This window comes from Hordeum vulgare, chromosome 2H (assembly GCF_904849725.1).
Source record: "Hordeum vulgare subsp. vulgare chromosome 2H, MorexV3_pseudomolecules_assembly, whole genome shotgun sequence".
Taxonomy (NCBI): Eukaryota; Viridiplantae; Streptophyta; class Magnoliopsida; order Poales; family Poaceae; genus Hordeum; species Hordeum vulgare.
In genome coordinates this window covers 576,859,766-576,881,012 of record NC_058519.1, presented here as the reverse complement: position 1 = coordinate 576,881,012, position 21,247 = coordinate 576,859,766, and the positions used below count along the sequence as shown (strand labels likewise).

Genomic DNA, 21,247 nt, shown 5'->3' with positions numbered 1-21,247 from the left:
CTACTACTAGTCGTTGGGTGTCAAGCGCGGTGGGAAAAGTCACACAGTAATTGTCAAAAATAAGAAAATGAGGTCATATAGATCACGCTCCCGCGTCATCCTTGTCACGTGGCGCAAAAATATATTTAAAAAGGGGAATGCAACACGAGGACTTCCCAGGAGGTCACCCATCCTAGTACTACTCTCGCCCAAGCACGCTTAACTTCGGAGTTCTGATGGGATCCGGTGCTTTAGTGCTGGTATGATCGCATCCGACATGCAACTATCTATTTGTTCCTTATGCTTGCCCCTACTACTACTACTACTACTAGTCGTTGGGTGTCAAGCGCGGTGGGAAAAGTCACACAGTAATCGTCAAAAATAAGAAAATGAGGTCATATAGATCACGCTCCCGCGTCATCCTTGTCACGTGGCGCAAAAATATATTTAAAAAGGGGAATGCAACACGAGGACTTCCCAGGAGGTCACCCATCCTAGTACTACTCTCGCCCAAACACGCTTAACTTCGGAGTTCTGATGGGATCCGGTGCTTTAGTGCTGGTATGATCGCATCCGACATGCAACTATCTATTTGTTCCTTATGCTTGCCCCTACTAATACTACTACTACTACTACTACTACTACTACTACTACTACTACTACTACTACTACTAGTCGTTGGGTGTCAAGCGCGGTGGGAAAAGTCACAGTAATCGTCAAAAATAAGAAAATGAGGTCATATAGATCACGCTCCCGCGTCATCCGTGTCACGTGGCGCAAAAATATATTTAAAAAGGGGAATGCAACACGAGGACTTCCCAGGAGGTCACCCATCCTAGTACTACTCTCGCCCAAACACGCTTAACTTCGGAGTTCTAATGGGATCCGGTGCTTTAGTGCTGGTATGATCGCATCCGACATGCAACTATCTATTTGTTCCTTATGCTTGCCCCTACTACTACTACTACTACTACTACTACTACTACTACTACTACTACTACTACTACTACTAGTCGTTGGGTGTCAAGCGCGGTGGGAAAAGTCACATAGTAATCGTCAAAAATAAGAAAATGAGGTCATATAGATCACGCTCCCGCGTCATCCTTGTCACGTGGCGCAAAAATATATTTAAAAAGGGGAATGCAACACGAGGACTTCCCAGGAGGTCACCCATCCTAGTACTACTCTCGCCCAAACACGCTTAACTTCGGAGTTCTGATGGGATCCGGTGCTTTAGTGCTGGTATGATCGCATCCGACATGCAACTATCTATTTGTTCCTTATGCTTGCCCCTACTAATACTACTACTACTACTACTACTACTACTACTAGTCGTTGGGTGTCAAGCGCGGTGGGAAAAGTCACACACAGTAATCGTCAAAAATAAGAAAATGAGGTCATATAGATCACGCTCCCGCGTCATCCTTGTCACGTGGCGCAAAAATATATTTAAAAAGGGGAATGCAACACGAGGACTTCCCAGGAGGTCACCCATCCTAGTACTACTCTCGCCCAAGCACGCTTAACTTCGGAGTACTGATGGGATTCGGTGCTTTAGTGCTGGTATGATCGCATCCGACATGCAACTATCTATTTGTTCCTTATGCTTGCCCCTACTACTACTACTACTACCACTACTACTACTAGTCGTTGGGTGTCAAGCGCGGTGGGAAAAGTCACACAGTAATCATCAAAAATAAGAAAATGAGGTCATATAGATCACGCTCCCGCGTCATCCTTGTCACGTGGCGCAAAAATATATTTAAAAAGGGGAATGCAACACGAGGACTTCCCAGGAGGTCACCGATCCTAGTACTACTCTCGCCCAAGCACGCTTAACTTCGGAGTTCTGATGGGATCCGGTGCTTTAGTGCTGGTATCATCGCATCCGACATGCAACTATCTATTTGTTCCTTATGCTTGCCCCTACTACTACTACTAGTACTACTACTACTAGTCGTTGGGTGTCAAGCGCGGTGCGAAAGGTCACACAGTAATCGTCAAAAATAAGAAAATGAGGTCATATAGATCACGCTCCCGCGTCATCCTTGTCACGTGGCGCAAAAATATATTTAAAAAGGGGAATGCAACAAGAGGACTTCCCAGGAGGTCACCCATCCTAGTACTACTCTCGCCCAAGCACGCTTAACTTCGGAGTTCTGATGGGATCCGGTGCTTTAGTGCTGGTATGATCACATCCGACATGCAACTATCTATTTGTTCCTTATGCTTGCCCCTACTACTACTACTACTACTACTACTAGTCGTTGGGTGTCAAGCGCGGTGGGAAAAGTCACACAGTAATCGTCATAAATAAGAAAATGAGGTCATATAGATCACGCTCCCGCGTCATCCTTGTCACGTGGCGCAAAAATATATTTAAAAAGGGGAATGCAACACGAGGACTTCCCAGGAGGTCACCCATCCTAGTACTACTCTCGCCCAAGCACGCTTAACTTCGGAGTTTTGATGGGATCCGGTGCTTTAGTGCTGGTATGATCGCATCCGACATGCAACGTTCTATTTGTTCCTTATGCTTGCCCCTACTACTACTACTACTACCACTACTACTACTAGTCGTTGGGTGTCAAGCGCGGTGGGAAAAGTCACACAGTAATCGTCAAAAATAAGAAAATGAGGTCATATAGATCACGCTCCCGCGTCATCCTTGTCACGTGGCGCAAAAATATATTTAAAAAGGGGAATGCAACACAAGGACTTCCCACGAGGTCACCCATCCTAGTACTACTCTCGCCCAAGCACGCTTAACTTCGGAGTTCTGATGGGATCCGGTGCTTTAGTGCTGGTATGATCACATCCGACATGCAACTATCTATTTGTTCCTTATGCTTGCCCCTACTACTACTACTACTACTATTACTACTACTACTACTAGTCGTTGGGTGTCAAGAGCGGTGGGAAAAATCACACAGTAATCGTCAAAAATAAGAAAATGAGGTCATATAGATCACGCTCCCGCGTCATCCTTGTCACGTGGCGCAAAAATATATTTTAAAAAGGGGAATGCAACACGAGGACTTCCCAGGAGGTCACCCATCCTAGTACTACTCTCGCCCAAGCACGCTTAACTTCGGAGTTCTGATGGGATCCGGTGCTTTAGTGCTGGTATGATCGCATCCGACATGCAACTATCTATTTGTTCCTTATGCTTGCCCCTACTACTACTACTAGTCGTTGGGTGTCAAGCGCGGTGGGAAAAGTCACACAGTAATCGTCAAAAATAAGAAAATGAGGTCATATAGATCACGGTCCCGCGTCATCCTTGTCACGTGGCTTAAAAATATATTTAAAAAGGGGAATGCAACACGAGGACTTCCCAGGAGGTCACCCATCCTAGTAGTACTCTCGCCCAAGCACGCTTAACTTCGGAGGTCACCCATCCTAGTACTACTCTCGCCCAAGCACGCTTAACTTCGGAGTTCTGATGGGATCCGGTGCTTTAGTGCTGGTATGATCGCATCCGACATGCAACTATCTATTTGTTCCTTATGCTTGCCCCTACTACTACTACTACTACTACCACTACTACTACTAGTCGTTCGGTGTCAAGCGCGGTGGGAAAAGTCACACAGTAATCGTCAAAAATAAGAAAATGAGGTCATATAGATCACGCTCCCGCGTCATCCTTGTCACGTGGCGCAAAAATATATTTAAAAAGGGGAATGCAACACGAGGACTTCCCAGGAGGTCACCCATCCTAGTACTACTCTCGCCCAAGCACGCTTAACTTCGGAGTTCTGATGGGATCCGGTGCTTTAGTGCTGGTATGATCGCATCCGACATGCAACTATCTATTTGTTCCTTATGCTTGCCCCTACTACTACTACTACTACTACTACTACTACTAGTCGTTGGGTGTCAAGCGCGGTGGGAAAAGTCACACAGTAATCGTCAAAAATAAGAAAATGAGGTCATATAGATCACGCTCCCGCGTCATCCTTGTCACGTGGCGCAAAAATATATTTAAAAAGGGGAATGCAACACGAGGACTTCCCAGGAGGTCACCCATCCTAGTACTACTCTCGCCCAAGCACGGTTAACTTCGGAGTTCAGGAGGTCACCCATCCTAGTACTACTCTCGCCCAAGCACGGTTAACTTCGGAGTTCTGATGGGATCCGGTGCTTTAGTGCTGGTATGATCGCATCCGACATGCAACTATCTATTTGTTCCTTATGCTTGCCCCTACTACTACTACTACTACTACCACTACTACTACTAGTCGTTGGGTTTCAAGCGCGGTGGGAAAAGTCACACAGTAATCGTCAAAAATAAGAAAATGAGGTCATATAGATCACGCTCCCGCGTCATCCTTGTCACGTGGCGCAAAAATATATTTAAAAAGGGGAATGCAACACAAGGACTTCCCAGGAGGTCACCCATCCTAGTACTACTCTCGCCCAAGCACGCTTAACTTCGGAGTTCTGATGGGATCCGGTGCTTTAGTGCTGGTATGATCGCACCGACATGCAACTATCTATTTGTTCCTTATGCTTGCCCCTACTACTACTACTACTAGTCGTTGGGTGTCAAGCGCGGTGGGAAAAGTCACACAGTAATCGTCAAAAATAAGAAAATGAGGTCATTTAGATCACGCTCCCGCGTCATCCTTGTCACGTGGCGCAAAAATATATTTAAAAAGGGGAATGCAACACGAGGACTTCCCAGGAGGTCACCCATCCTAGTACTACTCTCGCCTAAGCACGCTTAACTTCGGAGTTCTGATGGGATCCGGTGCTTTAGTGCTGGTATGATAACATCCGACATGCAACTATCTATTTGTTCCTTATGCTTGCCCCTACTACTACTACTACTACTACTACTACTACTACTGCTACTACTACTACTAGTCGTTGGGTGTCAAGCGCGGTGGGAAAAGTCACACAGTAATCGTCAAAAATAAGAAAATGAGGTCATATAGATCACGCTCCCGCGTCATCCTTGTCACGTGGCGCAAAAATATATTTAAAAAGGGGAATGCAACACAATGACTTCCCAGGAGGTCACCCATCCTAGTACTACTCTCGCCCAAGCACGCACTCTCGCCCAAGCACGCTTAACTTCGTAGTTCTGATGGGATCCGGTGCTTTAGTGCTGGTATGATCGCATCCGACATGCTACTATCTATTTGTTCCTTATGCTTGCCCCTACTACTACTACTACTACTACTACTAGTACTAGTCGTTGGGTGTCAAGCGCGGTGGGAAAAGTCACACAGTAATCGTCAAAAATAAGAAAATGAGGTCATATAGATCACGCTCCCGCGTCATCCTTGTCACGTGGCGCAAAAATATATTTAAAAAGGGGAATGCAACACGAGGACTTCCCAGGAGATCACCCATCCTAGTACTTCTCACGCCCAAGCACACTTAACTTCGGAGTTCTGATGGGATCCGGTGCTTTAGTGTTGGTATGATCGCATCCGACATGCAACTATCTATTTGTTCCTTATGCTTGCCCCTACTACTACTACTACTACTACTACTACTACTACTACTACTACTACTACTACTACTACTACTACTAGTCGTTGGGTGTCAAGCGCGGTGGGAAAAGTCACACTGTAATCGTCAAAAATAAGAAAATGAGGTCATATAGATCACGCTCCCGCGTCATCCTTGTCACGTGGCGCAAAAATATATTTAAAAAGGGGAATGCAACACGAGGTCACCCATCCTAGTACTTCTCACGCCCAAGCACGCTTAACTTCGGAGTTCTGATGGGATCCGGTGCTTTAGTGTTGGTATGATCGCATCCGACATGCAACTATCTATGTGTTCCTTATGCTTGCCCCTACTACTACTACTACTACTACTACTACTACTACTACTAGTCGTTGGGTGTCAAGCGCGGTGGGAAAAGTCACACTGTAATCGTCAAAAATAAGAAAATGAGGTCATATAGATCACGGTCCCGCGTCATCCTTGTCACGTGGCGCAAAAATATATTTAAAAAGGGGAATGCAACACGAGGACTTCCCAGGAGGTCACCCATCCTAGTACTACTCTCGCCCAAGCACGCTTAACTTCGGAGTTCTGATGGGATCCGGTGCTTTAGTGCTGGTATGATCGCATCCGACATGCAACTATCTATTTGTTCCTTATGCTTGCCCCTACTACTACTACTACTACTACTACTACTACTACTACTACTAGTCGTTGGGTGTCAAGCGCGGTGGGAAAAGTCACACAGTAATCGTCAAAAATAAGAAAATGAGGTCATATAGATCACGCTCCCGCGTCATCCTTGTCACGTGGCGCAAAAATATATTTAAAAGGGGGAATGCAACACAAGGACTTCCCAGGAGGTCACCCATCCTAGTACTACTCTCGCCCAAGCACGCTTAACTTCGGAGTTCTGATGGGATACAGTGCTTTAGTGCTGGTATGATCGCATCCGACATGCAACTATCTATTTGTTCCTTATGTTTGCCCCTACTACTACTACTACTACTACTACTGCTAGTCGTTGGGTGTCAAGCGCGGTGGAAAAGTCACACAGTAATCGTCAAAAATAAGAAAATGAGGTCATATAGATCACGGTCCCGCGTCATCCTTGTCACGTGGCGCAAAAATATATGTAAAAAGGGGAATGCAACACGAGGACTTCCCAGGAGGTCACCCATCCTAGTACTACTCTCGCCCAAGCACGCTTAACTTCGGAGTTCTGATGGGATCCGGTGCTTTAGTGCTGGTATGATCGCATCCGACATGCAACTATCTATTTGTTCCTTATGCTTGCCCCTACTACTACTACTACTACTAGTCGTTGGGTGTCAAGCGCGGTGGGAAAAGTCACACAGTAATCGTCAAAAATAAGAAAATGAAGTCATATAGATCACGCTCCCGCGTCATCCTTGTCACGTGGCGCAAAAATATATTTAAAAAGGGGAATGCAACACGAGGACATCACAGGAGGTCACCCATCCTAGTACTACTCTCGCCCAAGCACGCTTAACTTCGGAGTTCTGATGGGATCCGGTGCTTTAGTGCTGGTATGATCGCATCCGACATGCAACTATCTATTTGTTCCTTATGCTTGCCCCTACTACTACTACTACTACTACTACTAGTCGTTGGGTGTCAAGCGCGGTGGGAAAAGTCACACAGTAATCGTCAAAAATAAGAAAATGAGGTCATATAGATCACGGTCCCGCGTCATCCTTGTCACGTGGCGCAAAAATATATTTAAAAAGGGGAATGCAACACGAGGACTTTCCAGGAGGTCACCCATCCTAGTACTACTCTCGCCCAAGCACGCTTAACTTCGGAGTTCTGATGGGATCCGGTGCTTTAGTGCTGGTATGATCGCATCCGACATGTAACTATCTATTTGTTCCTTATGCTTGCCCCTACTACTAGTACTACTAGTCGTTGGGTGTCAAGCGCGGTGGGAAAAGTCACACAGTAATCGTCAAAAATAAGAAAATGAGGTCATATAGATCACGCTCCCGCGTCATCCTTGTCACGTGGCGCAAAAATATATTTAAAAAGGGGAATGCAACACGAGGACTTCCCAGGAGGTCACCCATCCTAGTACTACTCTCGCCCAAGCACGCTTAACTTCGGAGTTCTGATGGGATCCGGTGCTTTAGTGCTGGTATGATCGCATCCGACATGCAACTATCTATTTGTTCCTTATGCTTGCCCCTACTACTACTACTACTACTAGTCGTTGGGTGTCAAGCGCGGTGGGAAAAGTCACACAGTAATCGTCAAAAATAAGAAAATGAGGTCATATAGATCACGCTTCCGCGTCATCCTTGTCACGTGGCGCAAAAATATATTTAAAAAGGGGAATGCAACACGAGGACTTCCCAGGAGGTCACCCATCCTAGTACTACTCTCGCCCAAGCTCGCTTAACTTCGGAGTTCTGATGGGATCCGGTGCTTTAGTGCTGGTATGATCGCATCCGACATGCAACTATCTATTTGTTCCTTATTGTTGCCCCTACTACTACTACTACTACTACTACTACTACTACTACTAGTCGTTGGGTGTCAAGCGCGGTGGGAAAAGTCACACAGTAATCGTCAAAAATAAGAAAATGAGGTCATATAGATCACGCTCCCGCGTCATCCTTGTCACGTGGCGCAAAAATATATTTAAAAAGGGGAATGCAACACAAGGACTTCCCAGGAGGTCACCCATCCTAGTACTACTCTCGCCCAAGCACGCTTAACTTCGGAGTTCTGATGGGATCCAGTGCTTTAGTGCTGGTATGATCGCATCCGACATGCAACTATCTATTTGTTCCTTATGCTTGCCCCTACTACTACTACTACTACTACTACTGCTAGTCGTTGGGTGTCAAGCGCGGTGGGAAAAGTCACACAGTAATCGTCAAAAATAAGAAAATGAGGTCATATAGATCACGGTCCCGCGTCATCCTTGTCACGTGGCGCAAAAATATATGTAAAAAGGGGAATGCAACACGAGGACTTCCCAGGAGGTCACCCATCCTAGTACTACTCTCGCCCAAGCACGCTTAACTTCGGAGTTCTGATGGGATCCGGTGCTTTAGTGCTGGTATGATCGCATCCGACATGCAACTATCTATTTGTTCCTTATGCTTGCCCCTACTACTACTACTACTACTACTAGTCGTTGGGTGTCAAGCGCGGTGGGAAAAGTCACACAGTAATCGTCAAAAATAAGAAAATGAAGTCATATAGATCACGCTCCCGCGTCATCCTTGTCACGTGGCGCAAAAATATATTTAAAAAGGGGAATGCAACACGAGGACATCACAGGAGGTCACCCATCCTAGTACTACTCTCGCCCAAGCACGCTTAACTTCGGAGTTCTGATGGGATCCGGTGCTTTAGTGCTGGTATGATCGCATCCGACATGCAACTATCTATTTGTTCCTTATGCTTGCCCCTACTACTACTACTACTACTACTACTACTACTACTACTACTACTAGTCGTTGGGTGTCAAGCGCGGTGGGAAAAGTCACACAGTAATCGTCAAAAATAAGAAAATGAGGTCATATAGATCACGCTCCCGCGTCATCCTTGTCACGTGGCGCAAAAATATATTTAAAAGGGGGAATGCAACACAAGGACTTCCCAGGAGGTCACCCATCCTAGTACTACTCTCGCCCAAGCACGCTTAACTTCGGAGTTCTGATGGGATCCAGTGCTTTAGTGCTGGTATGATCGCATCCGACATGCAACTATCTATTTGTTCCTTATGTTTGCCCCTACTACTACTACTACTACTACTACTGCTAGTCGTTGGGTGTCAAGCGCGGTGGGAAAAGTCACACAGTAATCGTCAAAAATAAGAAAATGAGGTCATATAGATCACGGTCCCGCGTCATCCTTGTCACGTGGCGCAAAAATATATGTAAAAAGGGGAATGCAACACGAGGACTTCCCAGGAGGTCACCCATCCTAGTACTACTCTCGCCCAAGCACGCTTAACTTCGGAGTTCTGATGGGATCCGGTGCTTTAGTGCTGGTATGATCGCATCCGACATGCAACTATCTATTTGTTCCTTATGCTTGCCCCTACTACTACTACTACTACTAGTCGTTGGGTGTCAAGCGCGGTGGGAAAAGTCACACAGTAATCGTCAAAAATAAGAAAATGAAGTCATATAGATCACGCTCCCGCGTCATCCTTGTCACGTGGCGCAAAAATATATTTAAAAAGGGGAATGCAACACGAGGACATCACAGGAGGTCACCCATCCTAGTACTACTCTCGCCCAAGCACGCTTAACTTCGGAGTTCTGATGGGATCCGGTGCTTTAGTGCTGGTATGATCGCATCCGACATGCAACTATCTATTTGTTCCTTATGCTTGCCCCTACTACTACTACTACTACTACTACTAGTCGTTGGGTGTCAAGCGCGGTGGGAAAAGTCACACAGTAATCGTCAAAAATAAGAAAATGAGGTCATATAGATCACGGTCCCGCGTCATCCTTGTCACGTGGCGCAAAAATATATTTAAAAAGGGGAATGCAACACGAGGACTTTCCAGGAGGTCACCCATCCTAGTACTACTCTCGCCCAAGCACGCTTAACTTCGGAGTTCTGATGGGATCCGGTGCTTTAGTGCTGGTATGATCGCATCCGACATGTAACTATCTATTTGTTCCTTATGCTTGCCCCTACTACTAGTACTACTAGTCGTTGGGTGTCAAGCGCGGTGGGAAAAGTCACACAGTAATCGTCAAAAATAAGAAAATGAGGTCATATAGATCACGCTCCCGCGTCATCCTTGTCACGTGGCGCAAAAATATATTTAAAAAGGGGAATGCAACACGAGGACTTCCCAGGAGGTCACCCATCCTAGTACTACTCTCGCCCAAGCACGCTTAACTTCGGAGTTCTGATGGGATCCGGTGCTTTAGTGCTGGTATGATCGCATCCGACATGCAACTATCTATTTGTTCCTTATGCTTGCCCCTACTACTACTACTACTACTAGTCGTTGGGTGTCAAGCGCGGTGGGAAAAGTCACACAGTAATCGTCAAAAATAAGAAAATGAGGTCATATAGATCACGCTTCCGCGTCATCCTTGTCACGTGGCGCAAAAATATATTTAAAAAGGGGAATGCAACACGAGGACTTCCCAGGAGGTCACCCATCCTAGTACTACTCTCGCCCAAGCTCGCTTAACTTCGGAGTTCTGATGGGATCCGGTGCTTTAGTGCTGGTATGATCGCATCCGACATGCAACTATCTATTTGTTCCTTATTGTTGCCCCTACTACTACTACTACTACTACTACTACTACTACTACTAGTCGTTGGGTGTCAAGCGCGGTGGGAAAAGTCACACAGTAATCGTCAAAAATAAGAAAATGAGGTCATATAGATCACGCTCCCGCGTCATCCTTGTCACGTGGCGCAAAAATATATTTAAAAAGGGGAATGCAACACAAGGACTTCCCAGGAGGTCACCCATCCTAGTACTACTCTCGCCCAAGCACGCTTAACTTCGGAGTTCTGATGGGATCCAGTGCTTTAGTGCTGGTATGATCGCATCCGACATGCAACTATCTATTTGTTCCTTATGCTTGCCCCTACTACTACTACTACTACTACTGCTAGTCGTTGGGTGTCAAGCGCGGTGGGAAAAGTCACACAGTAATCGTCAAAAATAAGAAAATGAGGTCATATAGATCACGGTCCCGCGTCATCCTTGTCACGTGGCGCAAAAATATATGTAAAAAGGGGAATGCAACACGAGGACTTCCCAGGAGGTCACCCATCCTAGTACTACTCTCGCCCAAGCACGCTTAACTTCGGAGTTCTGATGGGATCCGGTGCTTTAGTGCTGGTATGATCGCATCCGACATGCAACTATCTATTTGTTCCTTATGCTTGCCCCTACTACTACTACTACTACTACTAGTCGTTGGGTGTCAAGCGCGGTGGGAAAAGTCACACAGTAATCGTCAAAAATAAGAAAATGAAGTCATATAGATCACGCTCCCGCGTCATCCTTGTCACGTGGCGCAAAAATATATTTAAAAAGGGGAATGCAACACGAGGACATCACAGGAGGTCACCCATCCTAGTACTACTCTCGCCCAAGCACGCTTAACTTCGGAGTTCTGATGGGATCCGGTGCTTTAGTGCTGGTATGATCGCATCCGACATGCAACTATCTATTTGTTCCTTATGCTTGCCCCTACTACTACTACTACTACTACTACTACTAGTCGTTGGGTGTCAAGCGCGGTGGGAAAAGTCACACAGTAATCGTCAAAAATAAGAAAATGAGGTCATATAGATCACGGTCCCGCGTCATCCTTGTCACGTGGCGCAAAAATATATTTAAAAAGGGGAATGCAACACGAGGACTTTCCAGGAGGTCACCCATCCTAGTACTACTCTCGCCCAAGCACGCTTAACTTCGGAGTTCTGATGGGATCCGGTGCTTTAGTGCTGGTATGATCGCATCCGACATGTAACTATCTATTTGTTCCTTATGCTTGCCCCTACTACTACTACTACTAGTCGTTGGGTGTCAAGCGCGGTGGGAAAAGTCACACAGTAATCGTCAAAAATAAGAAAATGAGGTCATATAGATCACGCTCCCGCGTCATCCTTGTCACGTGGCGCAAAAATATATTTAAAAAGGGGAATGCAACACGAGGACTTCCCAGGAGGTCACCCATCCTAGTACTACTCTCGCCCAAGCACGCTTAACTTCGGAGTTCTAATGGGATCCGGTGCTTTAGTGCTGGTATGATCGCATCCGACATGCAACTATCTATTTGTTCCTTATGCTTGCCCCTACTACTACTACTACTACTAGTCGTTGGGTGTCAAGCGCGGTGGGAAAAGTCACACAGTAATCGTCAAAAATAAGAAAATGAGGTCATATAGATCACGCTCCCGCGTCATCCTTGTCACGTGGCGCAAAAATATATTTAAAAAGGGGAATGCAACACAAGGACTTCCCAGGAGGTCACCCATCCTAGAACTACTCTCGCCCAAGCACGCTTAACTTCGGAGTTCTAATGGGATCAAGTGCTTTAGTGCTGGTATGATCGCATCCGACATGCAACTATCTATTTGTTCCTTATGCTTGCCCCTACTACTACTACTACTACTACTACTAGTCGTTGGGTGTCAAGCGCGGTGGGAAAAGTCACACAGTAATCGTCAAAAATAAGAAAATGAGGTCATATAGATCACGCTCCCGCGTCATCCTTGTCACGTGGCGCAAAAATATATTTAAAAAGGGGAATGCAACACGAGGACTTCCCAGGAGGTCACCCATCCTAGTACTACTCTCGCCCAAGCACGCTTAACTTCAGAGTTCTGATGGGATCCGGTGCTTTAGTGCTGGTATGATCGCATCCGACATGCAACTATCTATTTGTTCCTTATGCTTGCCCCTACTACTACTACTACTACTACTACTACTAGTCGTTGGGTGTCAAGCGCGGTGGGAAAAGTCACACAGTAATCGTCAAAAATAAGAAAATGAGGTCATATAGATCACGCTCCCGCGTCATCCTTGTCACGTGGCGCAAAAATATATTTAAAAAGGGGAATGCAACACGAGGACTTCCCAGGAGGTCACCCATCCTAGTACTACTCTCGCCCAAGCAAGCTTAACTTCGGAGTTCTGATGGGATCCGGTGCTTTAGTGCTGGTATGATCGCATCCGACATGCAACTATCTATTTGTTCCTTATGCTTGCCCCTACTACTACTACTACTACTAGTCGTTGGGTGTCAAGCGCGGTGGGAAAAGTCACACAGTAATCGTCAAAAATAAGAAAATGAGGTCATATAGATCACGGTCCCGCGTCATCCTTGTCACGTGGCGCAAAAATATATTTAAAAAGGGAAATGCAACACGAGGACTTCCCAGGAGGTCACCCATCCTAGTACTACTCTCGCCCAAGCACGCTTAACTTCAGAGTTTTTATGGGATATGGTGCTTTAGTGCTGGTATGATCGCATCCGACATGCAACTATCTATTTGTTCCTTATGATTGCCCCTACTACTACTACTACTACTACTACTACTACTAGTCGTTGGGTGTCAAGCGCGGTGGGAAAAGTCACACAGTAATCGTCAAAAATAAGAAAATGAGGTCATATAGATCACGCTCCCGCGTCATCCTTGTCACGTGGCGCAAAAATATATTTAAAAAGGGGAATGCTACACGAGGACTTCCCAGGAGGTCACCCATCCTAGTACTACTCTCGCCCAAGCACGCTTAACTTCGGAGTTCTGATGGGATCCGGTGCTTTAGTGCTGGTATGATCGCATCCGACATGCAACTATCTATTTGTTCCTTATGCTTGCCCCTACTACTACTAGTCGTTGGGTGTCAAGCGCGGTGGGAAAAGTCACACAGTAATCGTCAAAAATAAGAAAATGAGGTCATATAGATCACGGTCCCGCGTCATCCTTGTCACGTGGCGCAAAAATATATTTAAAAAGGGGAATGCAACACGAGGACTTCCCAGGAGGTCACCCATCCTAGTACTACTCTCGCCCAAGCACGCTTAACTTCGGAGTTCTGATGGGATCCGGTGCTTTAGTGCTGGTATGATCGCATCCGACATGCAACTATCTATTTGTTCCTTATGCTTGCCCCTACTACTACTACTACTACTAGTCGTTGGGTGTCAAGCGCGGTGGGAAAAGTCACACAGTAATCGTCAAAAATAAGAAAATGAGGTCATATAGATCACGCTCCCGCGTCATCCTTGGCACGTGGCGCAAAAATATATTTAAAAAGGGGAATGCAACACAAGGACTTCCCAGGAGGTCACCCATCCTAGTACTACTCTCGCCCAAGCACGCTTAACTTCGGAGTTCTAATGGGATCAAGTGCTTTAGTGCTGGTATGATCGCATCCGACATGCAACTATCTATTTGTTCCTTATGCTTGCCCCTACTACTACTACTACTACTACTACTAGTCGTTGGGTGTCAAGCGCGGTGGGAAAAGTCACACAGTAATCGTCAAAAATAAGAAAATGAGGTCATATAGATCACGCTCCCGCGTCATCCTTGTCACGTGGCGCAAAAATATATTTAAAAAGGGGAATGCAACACGAGGACTTCCCAGGAGGTCACCCATCCTAGTACTACTCTCGCCCAAGCACGCTTAACTTCAGAGTTCTGATGGGATCCGGTGCTTTAGTGCTGGTATGATCGCATCCGACATGCAACTATCTATTTGTTCCTTATGCTTGCCCCTACTACTACTACTACTACTACTACTACTAGTCGTTGGGTGTCAAGCGCGGTGGGAAAAGTCACACAGTAATCGTCAAAAATAAGAAAATGAGGTCATATAGATCACGCTCCCGCGTCATCCTTGTCACGTGGCGCAAAAATATATTTAAAAAGGGGAATGCAACACGAGGACTTCCGAGGAGGTCACCCATCCTAGTACTACTCTCGCCCAAGCAAGCTTAACTTCGGAGTTCTGATGGGATCCGGTGCTTTAGTGCTGGTATGATCGCATCCGACATGCAACTATCTATTTGTTCCTTATGCTTGCCCCTACTACTACTACTACTACTAGTCGTTGGGTGTCAAGCGCGGTGGGAAAAGTCACACAGTAATCGTCAAAAATAAGAAAATGAGGTCATATAGATCACGGTCCCGCGTCATCCTTGTCACGTGGCGCAAAAATATATTTAAAAAGGGAAATGCAACACGAGGACTTCCCAGGAGGTCACCCATCCTAGTACTACTCTCGCCCAAGCACGCTTAACTTCAGAGTTCTGATGGGATATGGTGCTTTAGTGCTGGTATGATCGCATCCGACATGCAACTATCTATTTGTTCCTTATGATTGCCCCTACTACTACTACTACTACTACTAGTCGTTGGGTGTCAAGCGCGGTGGGAAAAGTCACACAGTAATCGTCAAAAATAAGAAAATGAGGTCATATAGATCACGCTCCCGCGTCATCCTTGTCACGTGGCGCAAAAATATATTTAAAAAGGGGAATGCAACACGAGGACTTCCCAGGAGGTCACCCATCCTAGTACTACTCTCGCCCAAGCACGCTTAACTTCGGAGTTCTGATGGGATCCGGTGCTTTAGTGCTGGTATGATCGCATCCGACATGCAACTATCTATTTGTTCCTTATGCTTGCCCCTACTACTATTAGTCGTTGGGTGTCAAGCGCGGTGGGAAAAGTCACACAGTAGTCGTCAAAAATAAGAAAATGAGGTCATATAGATCACGGTCCCGCGTCATCCTTGTCACGTGGCGCAAAAATATATTTAAAAAGGGGAATGCAACACGAGGACTTCCCAGGAGGTCACCCATCCTAGTACTACTCTCGCCCAAGCACGCTTAACTTCGGAGTTCTGATGGGATCCGGTGCTTTAGTGCTGGTATGATCGCATCCGACATGCAACTATCTATTTGTTCCTTATGATTGCCCCTACTACTACTACTACTACTACTAGTCGTTGGGTGTCAAGCGCGGTGGGAAAAGTCACACAGTAATCGTCAAAAATAAGAAAATGAGGTCATATAGATCACGCTCCCGCGTCATCCTTGTCACGTGGCGCAAAAATATATTTAAAAAGGGGAATGCAACACGAGGACTTCCCAGGAGGTCACCCATCCTAGTACTACTCTCGCCCAAGCACGCTTAACTTCGGAGTTCTGATGGGATCCGGTGCTTTAGTGCTGGTATGATAACATCCGACATTCAACTATCTATTTGTTCCTTATACTTGCCCCTACTACTACTACTACTACTACTGCTACTACTACTACTAGTCGTTGGGTGTCAAGCGCGTTGGGAAAAGTCACACAGTAATCGTCAAAAATAAGAAAATGAGGTCATATAGATCACGCTCCCGCGTCATCCTTGTCACGTGGCGCAAAAATATATTTAAAAAGGGGAATGCAACACAAGGACTTCCCAGGAGGTCACCCATCCTAGTACTACTCTCGCCCAAGCACGCTTAACTTCGGAGTTCTGATGGGATCCGGTGCTTTAGTGCTGCTATGATCGCATCCGACATGCAACTATCTATTTGTTCCTTATGCTTGCCCCTACTACTACTACTACTACTAGTCGTTGGGTGTCAAGCGCGGTGGGAAAAGTCACACAGTAATCGTCAAAAATAAGAAAATGAGGTCATATAGATCACGCTCCCGCGTCATCCTTGTCACGTGGCGCAAAAATATATTTAAAAAGGGGAATGCAACACGAGGACTTCCCAGGAGGTCAGCCATCCTAGTACTACTCTCGCCCAAGCACGCTTAACTTCGGAGTTCTGATGGGATCCGGTGCTTTAGTGCTGGTATGATCGCATCCGACATGCAACTATCTATTTGTTCCTTATGCTTGCCCCTACTACTACTACTACTAGTCGTTGGGTGTCAAGCGCGGTGGGAAAAGTCACACAGTAATCGTAAAAAATAAGAAAATGAGGTCATATAGATCACGCTCCCGCGTCATCCTTGTCACGTGGCGCAAAAATATATTTAAAAAGGGGAATGCAACACGAGGACTTCCCAGGAGGTCACCCATCCTAGTACTACTCTCGCCCAAGCACGCTTAACTTCGGAGTTCTGATGGGATCCGGTGCTTTAGTGCTGGTATGATCGCATCCGACATGCAACTATCTATTTGTTCCTTATGCTTGCCCCTACTACTACTACTACTACTACTACTAGTCGTTGGGTGTCAAGCGCGGTGGGAAAAGTCACACAGTAATCGTCAAAAATAAGAAAATGAGGTCATATAGATCACGCTCCCGCGTCATCCTTGTCACGTGGCGCAAAAATATATTTAAAAAGGGGAATGCAACACGAGGACTTCCCAGAAGGTCACCCATCCTAGTACTACTCTCGCCCAAGCAAGCTTAACTTCGGAGTTCTGATGGGATCCGGTGCTTTAGTGCTGGTATGATCGCATCCGACATGCAACTATCTATTTGTTCCTTATGCTTGACCCTACTACTACTACTACTACTAGTCGTTGGGTGTCAAGCGCGGTGGGAAAAGTCACACAGTAATCGTCAAAAATAAGAAAATGAGGTCATATAGATCACGGTCCCGCGTCATCCTTGTCACGTGGCGCAAAAATATATTTAAAAAGGGAAATGCAACACGAGGACTTCCCAGGAGGTCACCCATCCTAGTACTACTCTCGCCCAAGCACGCTTAACTTCGGAGTTCTGATGGGATCCGGTGCTTTAGTGCTGGTATGATCGCATCCGACATGCAACTATCTATTTGTTCCTTATGCTTGCCCCTACTACTACTACTACTACTACTACTACTACTACTACTACTACTACTACTAGTCGTTGGGTGTCAAGCGCGGTGGGAAAAGTCACACAGTAATCGTCAAAAATAAGAAAATGAGGTCATATAGATCACGCTCCCGCGTCATCCTTGTCACGTGGCGCAAAAGTATATTTAAAAAGGGGAATGCAACACGAGGACTTCCCAGGAGGTCACCCATCCTAGTACTACTCTCGCCCAAGCACGCTTAACTTCGGAGTTCTGATGGGATCCGGTGCTTTAGTGCTGGTATGATCGCATCCGACATGCAACTATCTATTTGTTCCTTATGCTTGCCCCTACTACTACTACTACTACTACTACTACTACTACTACTACTACTACTACTACTACTACTAGTCGTTGGGTGTCAAGCGCGGTGGGAAAAGTCACACAGTAATCGTCAAAAATAAGAAAATGAGGTCATATAGATCACGCTCCCGCGTCATCCTTGTCACGTGGCGCAAAAATATATTTAAAAAGAGGAATGCAACACGAGGACTTCCCAGGAGGTCATCCATCCTAGTACTACTCTCGCCCAAGCACGCTTAACTTCGGAGTTCTGATGGGATCCGGTGCTTTAGTGCTGGTATGATCGCATCCGACATGCAACTATCTATTTGTTCCTTATGCTTGCCCCTACTACTACTACTACTACTACTACTACTAGTCGTTGGGTGTCAAGCGCGGTGGGAAAAGTCACACAGTAATCGTCAAAAATAAGAAAATGAGGTCATATAGATCACGCTCCCGCGTCATCCTTGTCACGTGGCGCAAAAATATATTTAAAAAGGGGAATGCAACACGAGGACTTCCCAGGAGGTCAGCCATCCTAGTACTACTCTCGCCCAAGCACGCTTAACTTCGGAGTTCTGATGGGATCCGGTGCTTTAGTGCTGGTATGATCGCATCCGACATGCAACTATCTATTTGTTCCTTATGCTTGCCCCTACTACTACTACTACTAGTCGTTGGGTGTCAAGCGCGGTGGGAAAAGTCACACAGTAATCGTCAAAAATAAGAAAATGAGGTCATATAGATCACGCTCCCGCGTCATCCTTGTCACGTGGCGCAAAAATATATTTAAAAAGGGGAATGCAACACGAGGACTTCCCAGGAGGTCACCCATCCTAGTACTACTCTCGCCCAAGCACGCTTAACTTCGGAGTTCTGATGGGATCCGGTGCTTTAGTGCTGGTATGATCGCATCCGACATGCAACTATCTATTTGTTCCTTATGCTTGCCCCTACTACTACTACTACTAGTCGTTGGGTGTCAAGCGCGGTGGGAAAAGTCACACAGTAATCGTCAAAAATAAGAAAATGAGGTCATCTAGATCACGCTGCCGCGTCATCCTTGTCACGTGGCGCAAAAATATATTTAAAAAGGGGAATGCAACACGAGGACTTCCCAGGAGGTCACCCATCCTAGTACTACTCTCGCCCAAGCACGCTTAACTTCGGAGTTCTGATGGGATCCGGTGCTTTAGTGCTGGTATGATCGCATCCGACATGCAACTATCTATTTGTTCCTTATGCTTGCCCTACTACTACTAGTCGTTGGGTGTCAAGCGCGGTGGGAAAAGTCACACAGTAATCGTCAAAAATAAGAAAATGAGGTCATATAGATCACGGTCCCGCGTCATCCTTGTCACGTGGCGCAAAAATATATTTAAAAAGGGGAATGCAACACGAGGACTTCCCAGGAGGTCACCCATCCTAGTACTACTCTCGCCCAAGCACGCTTAACTTCGGAGTTCTGATGGGATCCGGTGCTTTAGTGCTGGTATGATCGCATCCGACATGCAACTATCTATTTGTTCCTTATGCTTGCCCCTACTACTACTACTACTACTACTACTAGTCGTTGGGTGTCAAGCGCGGTGGGAAAAGTCACACAGTAATCGTCAAAAATAAGAAAATGAGGTCATATAGATCACGCTCCCGCGTCATCCTTGTCACGTGGCGCAAAAATATATTTAAAAAGGGGAATGCAACACGAGGACTTCCCAGGAGGTCACCCATCCTAGTACTACTCTCGCCCAAGCACGCTTAACTTCGGAGTTCTGATGGGATCCGGTGCTTTAGTGCTGGTATGATAACATCCGACATGCAACTATCTATTTGTTCCTTATGCTTGCCCCTACTACTACTAGTCGTTGGGTGTCAAGCGCGGTGGGAAAAGTCACACAGTAATCGTCAAAAATAAGAAAATGAGGTCATATAGATCACGGTCCCGCGTCATCCTTGTCACGTGGCGCAAAAATATATTTAAAAAGGGGAATGCAACACGAGGTCACCCATCCTAGTACTACTCTCGCCCAAGCACGCTTAACTTCGGAGTTCTGATGGGATCCGGTGCTTTAGTGCTGGTATGATCGCATCCGACATGCAACTATCTATTTGTTCCTTATGATTGCCCCTACTACTACTACTACTACTACTACTACTACTAGTCGTTGGGTGTCAAGCGCGGTGGGAAAAGTCACACAGTAATCGTCAAAAATAAGAAAATGAGGTCATATAGATCACGGTCCCGCGTCATCCTTGTCACGTGGCGCAAAAATATATTTAAAAAGGGGAATGCAACACGAGGTCACCCATCCTAGTACTACTCTCGCCCAAGCACGCTTAACTTCGGAGTTCTGATGGGATCCGGTGCTTTAGTGCTGGTATGATCGCATCCGACATGCAACTATCTATTTGTTCCTTATGATTGCCCCTACTACTACTACTACTACTACTACTACTACTACTACTACTACTACTACTACTACTACTAGTCGTTGGGTGTCAAGCGCGGTGGGAAAAGTCACACAGTAATCGTCAAAAATAAGAAAATGAGGTCATATAGATCACGCTCCCGCGTCATCCTTGTCACGTGGCGCAAAAATATATTTAAAAAGGGGAATGCAACACGAGGACTTCCCAGGAGGTCACCCATCCTAGTACTACTCTCGCCCAAGCACGCTTAACTTCGGAGTTCTGATGGGATCCGGTGCTTTAGTGCTGGTATGATCGCATCCGACATGGAACTATCTATTTGTTCCTTATGCTTGCCCCTACTACTACTACTACTACTAGTCGTTGGGTTTCAAGCGCGGTGGGAAAACTCACACAGTAATCGTCAAAAATAAGAAAATGAGGTCATATAGATCACGCTCCCGCGTCATCCTTGTCACGTGGCGCAAAAATATATTTAAAAAGGGGAATGCAACACGAGGACTTCCCAGGAGGTCACCCATCCTAGTACTACTCTCGCCCAAGCACGCTTAACTTCGGAGTTCTGATGGGATCCGGTGCTTTAGTGCTGGTATGATCGCATCCGACATGCAACTATCTATTTGTTCCTTATGCTTGCCCCTACTACTACTACTACTACTACTACTACTACTACTACTACTACTACTACTACTACTACTAGTCGTTGGGTGTCAAGCGCGGTGGGAAAAGTCACACAGTAATCGTCAAAAATAAGAAAATGA

The 21,247-nt window shown here is 46.1% G+C and overlaps 62 non-coding genes and 5 pseudogenes across 62 annotated transcripts; all 67 read right to left on the bottom strand.

The window, feature by feature from the left end:
• Window positions 1–134: 134 nt before the first annotated feature.
• Window positions 135–253, bottom strand: LOC123434161. The gene has a single exon (XR_006625450.1). It is a non-coding gene; the product is annotated as a 5S ribosomal RNA (ribosomal RNA).
• A 182-nt stretch (window positions 254–435) lies between these two features.
• Window positions 436–554, bottom strand: LOC123435868. The gene has a single exon (XR_006627113.1). It is a non-coding gene; the product is annotated as a 5S ribosomal RNA (ribosomal RNA).
• Window positions 555–776: 222 nt separating this feature from the next.
• Window positions 777–895, bottom strand: LOC123436888. Its single transcript, XR_006628095.1, has one exon. It is a non-coding gene; the product is annotated as a 5S ribosomal RNA (ribosomal RNA).
• Window positions 896–1,116: 221 nt separating this feature from the next.
• On the bottom strand, window positions 1,117–1,235 carry LOC123435867. The gene has a single exon (XR_006627112.1). It is a non-coding gene; the product is annotated as a 5S ribosomal RNA (ribosomal RNA).
• A 202-nt stretch (window positions 1,236–1,437) lies between these two features.
• Window positions 1,438–1,556, bottom strand: LOC123431971. Its single transcript, XR_006623575.1, has one exon. It is a non-coding gene; the product is annotated as a 5S ribosomal RNA (ribosomal RNA).
• A 194-nt stretch (window positions 1,557–1,750) lies between these two features.
• Window positions 1,751–1,869, bottom strand: LOC123432008. The gene has a single exon (XR_006623611.1). It is a non-coding gene; the product is annotated as a 5S ribosomal RNA (ribosomal RNA).
• A 191-nt stretch (window positions 1,870–2,060) lies between these two features.
• LOC123438828 lies at window positions 2,061–2,179 on the bottom strand. The gene has a single exon (XR_006629948.1). It is a non-coding gene; the product is annotated as a 5S ribosomal RNA (ribosomal RNA).
• Window positions 2,180–2,367: 188 nt separating this feature from the next.
• LOC123437633 lies at window positions 2,368–2,486 on the bottom strand. Its single transcript, XR_006628809.1, has one exon. It is a non-coding gene; the product is annotated as a 5S ribosomal RNA (ribosomal RNA).
• A 194-nt stretch (window positions 2,487–2,680) lies between these two features.
• On the bottom strand, window positions 2,681–2,799 carry LOC123437023. Its single transcript, XR_006628226.1, has one exon. It is a non-coding gene; the product is annotated as a 5S ribosomal RNA (ribosomal RNA).
• A 201-nt stretch (window positions 2,800–3,000) lies between these two features.
• On the bottom strand, window positions 3,001–3,119 carry LOC123434160. Its single transcript, XR_006625449.1, has one exon. It is a non-coding gene; the product is annotated as a 5S ribosomal RNA (ribosomal RNA).
• Window positions 3,120–3,295: 176 nt separating this feature from the next.
• On the bottom strand, window positions 3,296–3,462 carry LOC123433045 (annotated as a pseudogene).
• A 197-nt stretch (window positions 3,463–3,659) lies between these two features.
• On the bottom strand, window positions 3,660–3,778 carry LOC123434159. Its single transcript, XR_006625448.1, has one exon. It is a non-coding gene; the product is annotated as a 5S ribosomal RNA (ribosomal RNA).
• Window positions 3,779–4,344: 566 nt separating this feature from the next.
• Window positions 4,345–4,463, bottom strand: LOC123438893. The gene has a single exon (XR_006630008.1). It is a non-coding gene; the product is annotated as a 5S ribosomal RNA (ribosomal RNA).
• A 178-nt stretch (window positions 4,464–4,641) lies between these two features.
• Window positions 4,642–4,760, bottom strand: LOC123432096. Its single transcript, XR_006623695.1, has one exon. It is a non-coding gene; the product is annotated as a 5S ribosomal RNA (ribosomal RNA).
• Window positions 4,761–4,972: 212 nt separating this feature from the next.
• LOC123433388 lies at window positions 4,973–5,109 on the bottom strand (annotated as a pseudogene).
• A 194-nt stretch (window positions 5,110–5,303) lies between these two features.
• LOC123432534 lies at window positions 5,304–5,422 on the bottom strand. The gene has a single exon (XR_006624112.1). It is a non-coding gene; the product is annotated as a 5S ribosomal RNA (ribosomal RNA).
• A 227-nt stretch (window positions 5,423–5,649) lies between these two features.
• LOC123433455 lies at window positions 5,650–5,755 on the bottom strand (annotated as a pseudogene).
• Window positions 5,756–5,955: 200 nt separating this feature from the next.
• LOC123434157 lies at window positions 5,956–6,074 on the bottom strand. Its single transcript, XR_006625446.1, has one exon. It is a non-coding gene; the product is annotated as a 5S ribosomal RNA (ribosomal RNA).
• Window positions 6,075–6,277: 203 nt separating this feature from the next.
• Window positions 6,278–6,396, bottom strand: LOC123432344. The gene has a single exon (XR_006623931.1). It is a non-coding gene; the product is annotated as a 5S ribosomal RNA (ribosomal RNA).
• Window positions 6,397–6,586: 190 nt separating this feature from the next.
• LOC123434156 lies at window positions 6,587–6,705 on the bottom strand. The gene has a single exon (XR_006625445.1). It is a non-coding gene; the product is annotated as a 5S ribosomal RNA (ribosomal RNA).
• A 182-nt stretch (window positions 6,706–6,887) lies between these two features.
• Window positions 6,888–7,006, bottom strand: LOC123431528. The gene has a single exon (XR_006623120.1). It is a non-coding gene; the product is annotated as a 5S ribosomal RNA (ribosomal RNA).
• A 188-nt stretch (window positions 7,007–7,194) lies between these two features.
• LOC123436976 lies at window positions 7,195–7,313 on the bottom strand. The gene has a single exon (XR_006628181.1). It is a non-coding gene; the product is annotated as a 5S ribosomal RNA (ribosomal RNA).
• Window positions 7,314–7,492: 179 nt separating this feature from the next.
• On the bottom strand, window positions 7,493–7,611 carry LOC123434155. Its single transcript, XR_006625444.1, has one exon. It is a non-coding gene; the product is annotated as a 5S ribosomal RNA (ribosomal RNA).
• Window positions 7,612–7,793: 182 nt separating this feature from the next.
• LOC123437016 lies at window positions 7,794–7,912 on the bottom strand. The gene has a single exon (XR_006628220.1). It is a non-coding gene; the product is annotated as a 5S ribosomal RNA (ribosomal RNA).
• Window positions 7,913–8,112: 200 nt separating this feature from the next.
• Window positions 8,113–8,231, bottom strand: LOC123436916. The gene has a single exon (XR_006628124.1). It is a non-coding gene; the product is annotated as a 5S ribosomal RNA (ribosomal RNA).
• Window positions 8,232–8,422: 191 nt separating this feature from the next.
• LOC123434154 lies at window positions 8,423–8,541 on the bottom strand. The gene has a single exon (XR_006625443.1). It is a non-coding gene; the product is annotated as a 5S ribosomal RNA (ribosomal RNA).
• A 185-nt stretch (window positions 8,542–8,726) lies between these two features.
• LOC123431526 lies at window positions 8,727–8,845 on the bottom strand. Its single transcript, XR_006623118.1, has one exon. It is a non-coding gene; the product is annotated as a 5S ribosomal RNA (ribosomal RNA).
• Window positions 8,846–9,051: 206 nt separating this feature from the next.
• On the bottom strand, window positions 9,052–9,170 carry LOC123436915. The gene has a single exon (XR_006628123.1). It is a non-coding gene; the product is annotated as a 5S ribosomal RNA (ribosomal RNA).
• A 191-nt stretch (window positions 9,171–9,361) lies between these two features.
• On the bottom strand, window positions 9,362–9,480 carry LOC123434153. Its single transcript, XR_006625442.1, has one exon. It is a non-coding gene; the product is annotated as a 5S ribosomal RNA (ribosomal RNA).
• A 182-nt stretch (window positions 9,481–9,662) lies between these two features.
• LOC123431525 lies at window positions 9,663–9,781 on the bottom strand. Its single transcript, XR_006623117.1, has one exon. It is a non-coding gene; the product is annotated as a 5S ribosomal RNA (ribosomal RNA).
• Window positions 9,782–9,969: 188 nt separating this feature from the next.
• On the bottom strand, window positions 9,970–10,088 carry LOC123436975. The gene has a single exon (XR_006628180.1). It is a non-coding gene; the product is annotated as a 5S ribosomal RNA (ribosomal RNA).
• Window positions 10,089–10,267: 179 nt separating this feature from the next.
• On the bottom strand, window positions 10,268–10,386 carry LOC123434150. Its single transcript, XR_006625440.1, has one exon. It is a non-coding gene; the product is annotated as a 5S ribosomal RNA (ribosomal RNA).
• Window positions 10,387–10,568: 182 nt separating this feature from the next.
• On the bottom strand, window positions 10,569–10,687 carry LOC123437015. The gene has a single exon (XR_006628219.1). It is a non-coding gene; the product is annotated as a 5S ribosomal RNA (ribosomal RNA).
• A 200-nt stretch (window positions 10,688–10,887) lies between these two features.
• On the bottom strand, window positions 10,888–11,006 carry LOC123436913. The gene has a single exon (XR_006628121.1). It is a non-coding gene; the product is annotated as a 5S ribosomal RNA (ribosomal RNA).
• Window positions 11,007–11,194: 188 nt separating this feature from the next.
• Window positions 11,195–11,313, bottom strand: LOC123434149. The gene has a single exon (XR_006625439.1). It is a non-coding gene; the product is annotated as a 5S ribosomal RNA (ribosomal RNA).
• Window positions 11,314–11,498: 185 nt separating this feature from the next.
• Window positions 11,499–11,617, bottom strand: LOC123431524. Its single transcript, XR_006623116.1, has one exon. It is a non-coding gene; the product is annotated as a 5S ribosomal RNA (ribosomal RNA).
• Window positions 11,618–11,808: 191 nt separating this feature from the next.
• Window positions 11,809–11,927, bottom strand: LOC123436974. The gene has a single exon (XR_006628179.1). It is a non-coding gene; the product is annotated as a 5S ribosomal RNA (ribosomal RNA).
• A 179-nt stretch (window positions 11,928–12,106) lies between these two features.
• On the bottom strand, window positions 12,107–12,225 carry LOC123435048. The gene has a single exon (XR_006626310.1). It is a non-coding gene; the product is annotated as a 5S ribosomal RNA (ribosomal RNA).
• Window positions 12,226–12,407: 182 nt separating this feature from the next.
• Window positions 12,408–12,526, bottom strand: LOC123432983. The gene has a single exon (XR_006624547.1). It is a non-coding gene; the product is annotated as a 5S ribosomal RNA (ribosomal RNA).
• A 188-nt stretch (window positions 12,527–12,714) lies between these two features.
• Window positions 12,715–12,833, bottom strand: LOC123435809. Its single transcript, XR_006627055.1, has one exon. It is a non-coding gene; the product is annotated as a 5S ribosomal RNA (ribosomal RNA).
• Window positions 12,834–13,024: 191 nt separating this feature from the next.
• LOC123437288 lies at window positions 13,025–13,143 on the bottom strand. The gene has a single exon (XR_006628477.1). It is a non-coding gene; the product is annotated as a 5S ribosomal RNA (ribosomal RNA).
• Window positions 13,144–13,325: 182 nt separating this feature from the next.
• LOC123433192 lies at window positions 13,326–13,444 on the bottom strand. The gene has a single exon (XR_006624735.1). It is a non-coding gene; the product is annotated as a 5S ribosomal RNA (ribosomal RNA).
• A 194-nt stretch (window positions 13,445–13,638) lies between these two features.
• On the bottom strand, window positions 13,639–13,757 carry LOC123437127. The gene has a single exon (XR_006628325.1). It is a non-coding gene; the product is annotated as a 5S ribosomal RNA (ribosomal RNA).
• A 173-nt stretch (window positions 13,758–13,930) lies between these two features.
• Window positions 13,931–14,049, bottom strand: LOC123434148. The gene has a single exon (XR_006625438.1). It is a non-coding gene; the product is annotated as a 5S ribosomal RNA (ribosomal RNA).
• Window positions 14,050–14,231: 182 nt separating this feature from the next.
• On the bottom strand, window positions 14,232–14,350 carry LOC123432218. Its single transcript, XR_006623812.1, has one exon. It is a non-coding gene; the product is annotated as a 5S ribosomal RNA (ribosomal RNA).
• A 188-nt stretch (window positions 14,351–14,538) lies between these two features.
• Window positions 14,539–14,657, bottom strand: LOC123435808. Its single transcript, XR_006627054.1, has one exon. It is a non-coding gene; the product is annotated as a 5S ribosomal RNA (ribosomal RNA).
• Window positions 14,658–14,848: 191 nt separating this feature from the next.
• LOC123431552 lies at window positions 14,849–14,967 on the bottom strand. Its single transcript, XR_006623144.1, has one exon. It is a non-coding gene; the product is annotated as a 5S ribosomal RNA (ribosomal RNA).
• Window positions 14,968–15,149: 182 nt separating this feature from the next.
• Window positions 15,150–15,268, bottom strand: LOC123432245. The gene has a single exon (XR_006623838.1). It is a non-coding gene; the product is annotated as a 5S ribosomal RNA (ribosomal RNA).
• A 185-nt stretch (window positions 15,269–15,453) lies between these two features.
• Window positions 15,454–15,572, bottom strand: LOC123434147. Its single transcript, XR_006625437.1, has one exon. It is a non-coding gene; the product is annotated as a 5S ribosomal RNA (ribosomal RNA).
• A 173-nt stretch (window positions 15,573–15,745) lies between these two features.
• Window positions 15,746–15,864, bottom strand: LOC123434146. Its single transcript, XR_006625436.1, has one exon. It is a non-coding gene; the product is annotated as a 5S ribosomal RNA (ribosomal RNA).
• Window positions 15,865–16,049: 185 nt separating this feature from the next.
• On the bottom strand, window positions 16,050–16,168 carry LOC123437450. Its single transcript, XR_006628629.1, has one exon. It is a non-coding gene; the product is annotated as a 5S ribosomal RNA (ribosomal RNA).
• A 200-nt stretch (window positions 16,169–16,368) lies between these two features.
• On the bottom strand, window positions 16,369–16,487 carry LOC123438601. Its single transcript, XR_006629736.1, has one exon. It is a non-coding gene; the product is annotated as a 5S ribosomal RNA (ribosomal RNA).
• Window positions 16,488–16,669: 182 nt separating this feature from the next.
• Window positions 16,670–16,788, bottom strand: LOC123436906. Its single transcript, XR_006628113.1, has one exon. It is a non-coding gene; the product is annotated as a 5S ribosomal RNA (ribosomal RNA).
• Window positions 16,789–16,967: 179 nt separating this feature from the next.
• On the bottom strand, window positions 16,968–17,086 carry LOC123434144. Its single transcript, XR_006625434.1, has one exon. It is a non-coding gene; the product is annotated as a 5S ribosomal RNA (ribosomal RNA).
• Window positions 17,087–17,274: 188 nt separating this feature from the next.
• Window positions 17,275–17,393, bottom strand: LOC123437967. Its single transcript, XR_006629127.1, has one exon. It is a non-coding gene; the product is annotated as a 5S ribosomal RNA (ribosomal RNA).
• Window positions 17,394–17,575: 182 nt separating this feature from the next.
• LOC123435408 lies at window positions 17,576–17,694 on the bottom strand. The gene has a single exon (XR_006626661.1). It is a non-coding gene; the product is annotated as a 5S ribosomal RNA (ribosomal RNA).
• A 212-nt stretch (window positions 17,695–17,906) lies between these two features.
• On the bottom strand, window positions 17,907–18,025 carry LOC123434143. The gene has a single exon (XR_006625433.1). It is a non-coding gene; the product is annotated as a 5S ribosomal RNA (ribosomal RNA).
• A 221-nt stretch (window positions 18,026–18,246) lies between these two features.
• Window positions 18,247–18,365, bottom strand: LOC123435982. The gene has a single exon (XR_006627223.1). It is a non-coding gene; the product is annotated as a 5S ribosomal RNA (ribosomal RNA).
• A 191-nt stretch (window positions 18,366–18,556) lies between these two features.
• On the bottom strand, window positions 18,557–18,675 carry LOC123436905. Its single transcript, XR_006628112.1, has one exon. It is a non-coding gene; the product is annotated as a 5S ribosomal RNA (ribosomal RNA).
• Window positions 18,676–18,854: 179 nt separating this feature from the next.
• LOC123434142 lies at window positions 18,855–18,973 on the bottom strand. The gene has a single exon (XR_006625432.1). It is a non-coding gene; the product is annotated as a 5S ribosomal RNA (ribosomal RNA).
• A 179-nt stretch (window positions 18,974–19,152) lies between these two features.
• LOC123434141 lies at window positions 19,153–19,271 on the bottom strand. Its single transcript, XR_006625431.1, has one exon. It is a non-coding gene; the product is annotated as a 5S ribosomal RNA (ribosomal RNA).
• A 172-nt stretch (window positions 19,272–19,443) lies between these two features.
• Window positions 19,444–19,562, bottom strand: LOC123434140. The gene has a single exon (XR_006625430.1). It is a non-coding gene; the product is annotated as a 5S ribosomal RNA (ribosomal RNA).
• Window positions 19,563–19,750: 188 nt separating this feature from the next.
• On the bottom strand, window positions 19,751–19,869 carry LOC123437449. The gene has a single exon (XR_006628628.1). It is a non-coding gene; the product is annotated as a 5S ribosomal RNA (ribosomal RNA).
• Window positions 19,870–20,042: 173 nt separating this feature from the next.
• On the bottom strand, window positions 20,043–20,148 carry LOC123433429 (annotated as a pseudogene).
• Window positions 20,149–20,342: 194 nt separating this feature from the next.
• LOC123433428 lies at window positions 20,343–20,448 on the bottom strand (annotated as a pseudogene).
• A 221-nt stretch (window positions 20,449–20,669) lies between these two features.
• Window positions 20,670–20,788, bottom strand: LOC123434139. Its single transcript, XR_006625429.1, has one exon. It is a non-coding gene; the product is annotated as a 5S ribosomal RNA (ribosomal RNA).
• Window positions 20,789–20,970: 182 nt separating this feature from the next.
• Window positions 20,971–21,089, bottom strand: LOC123434138. The gene has a single exon (XR_006625428.1). It is a non-coding gene; the product is annotated as a 5S ribosomal RNA (ribosomal RNA).
• Window positions 21,090–21,247: the final 158 nt, after the last annotated feature.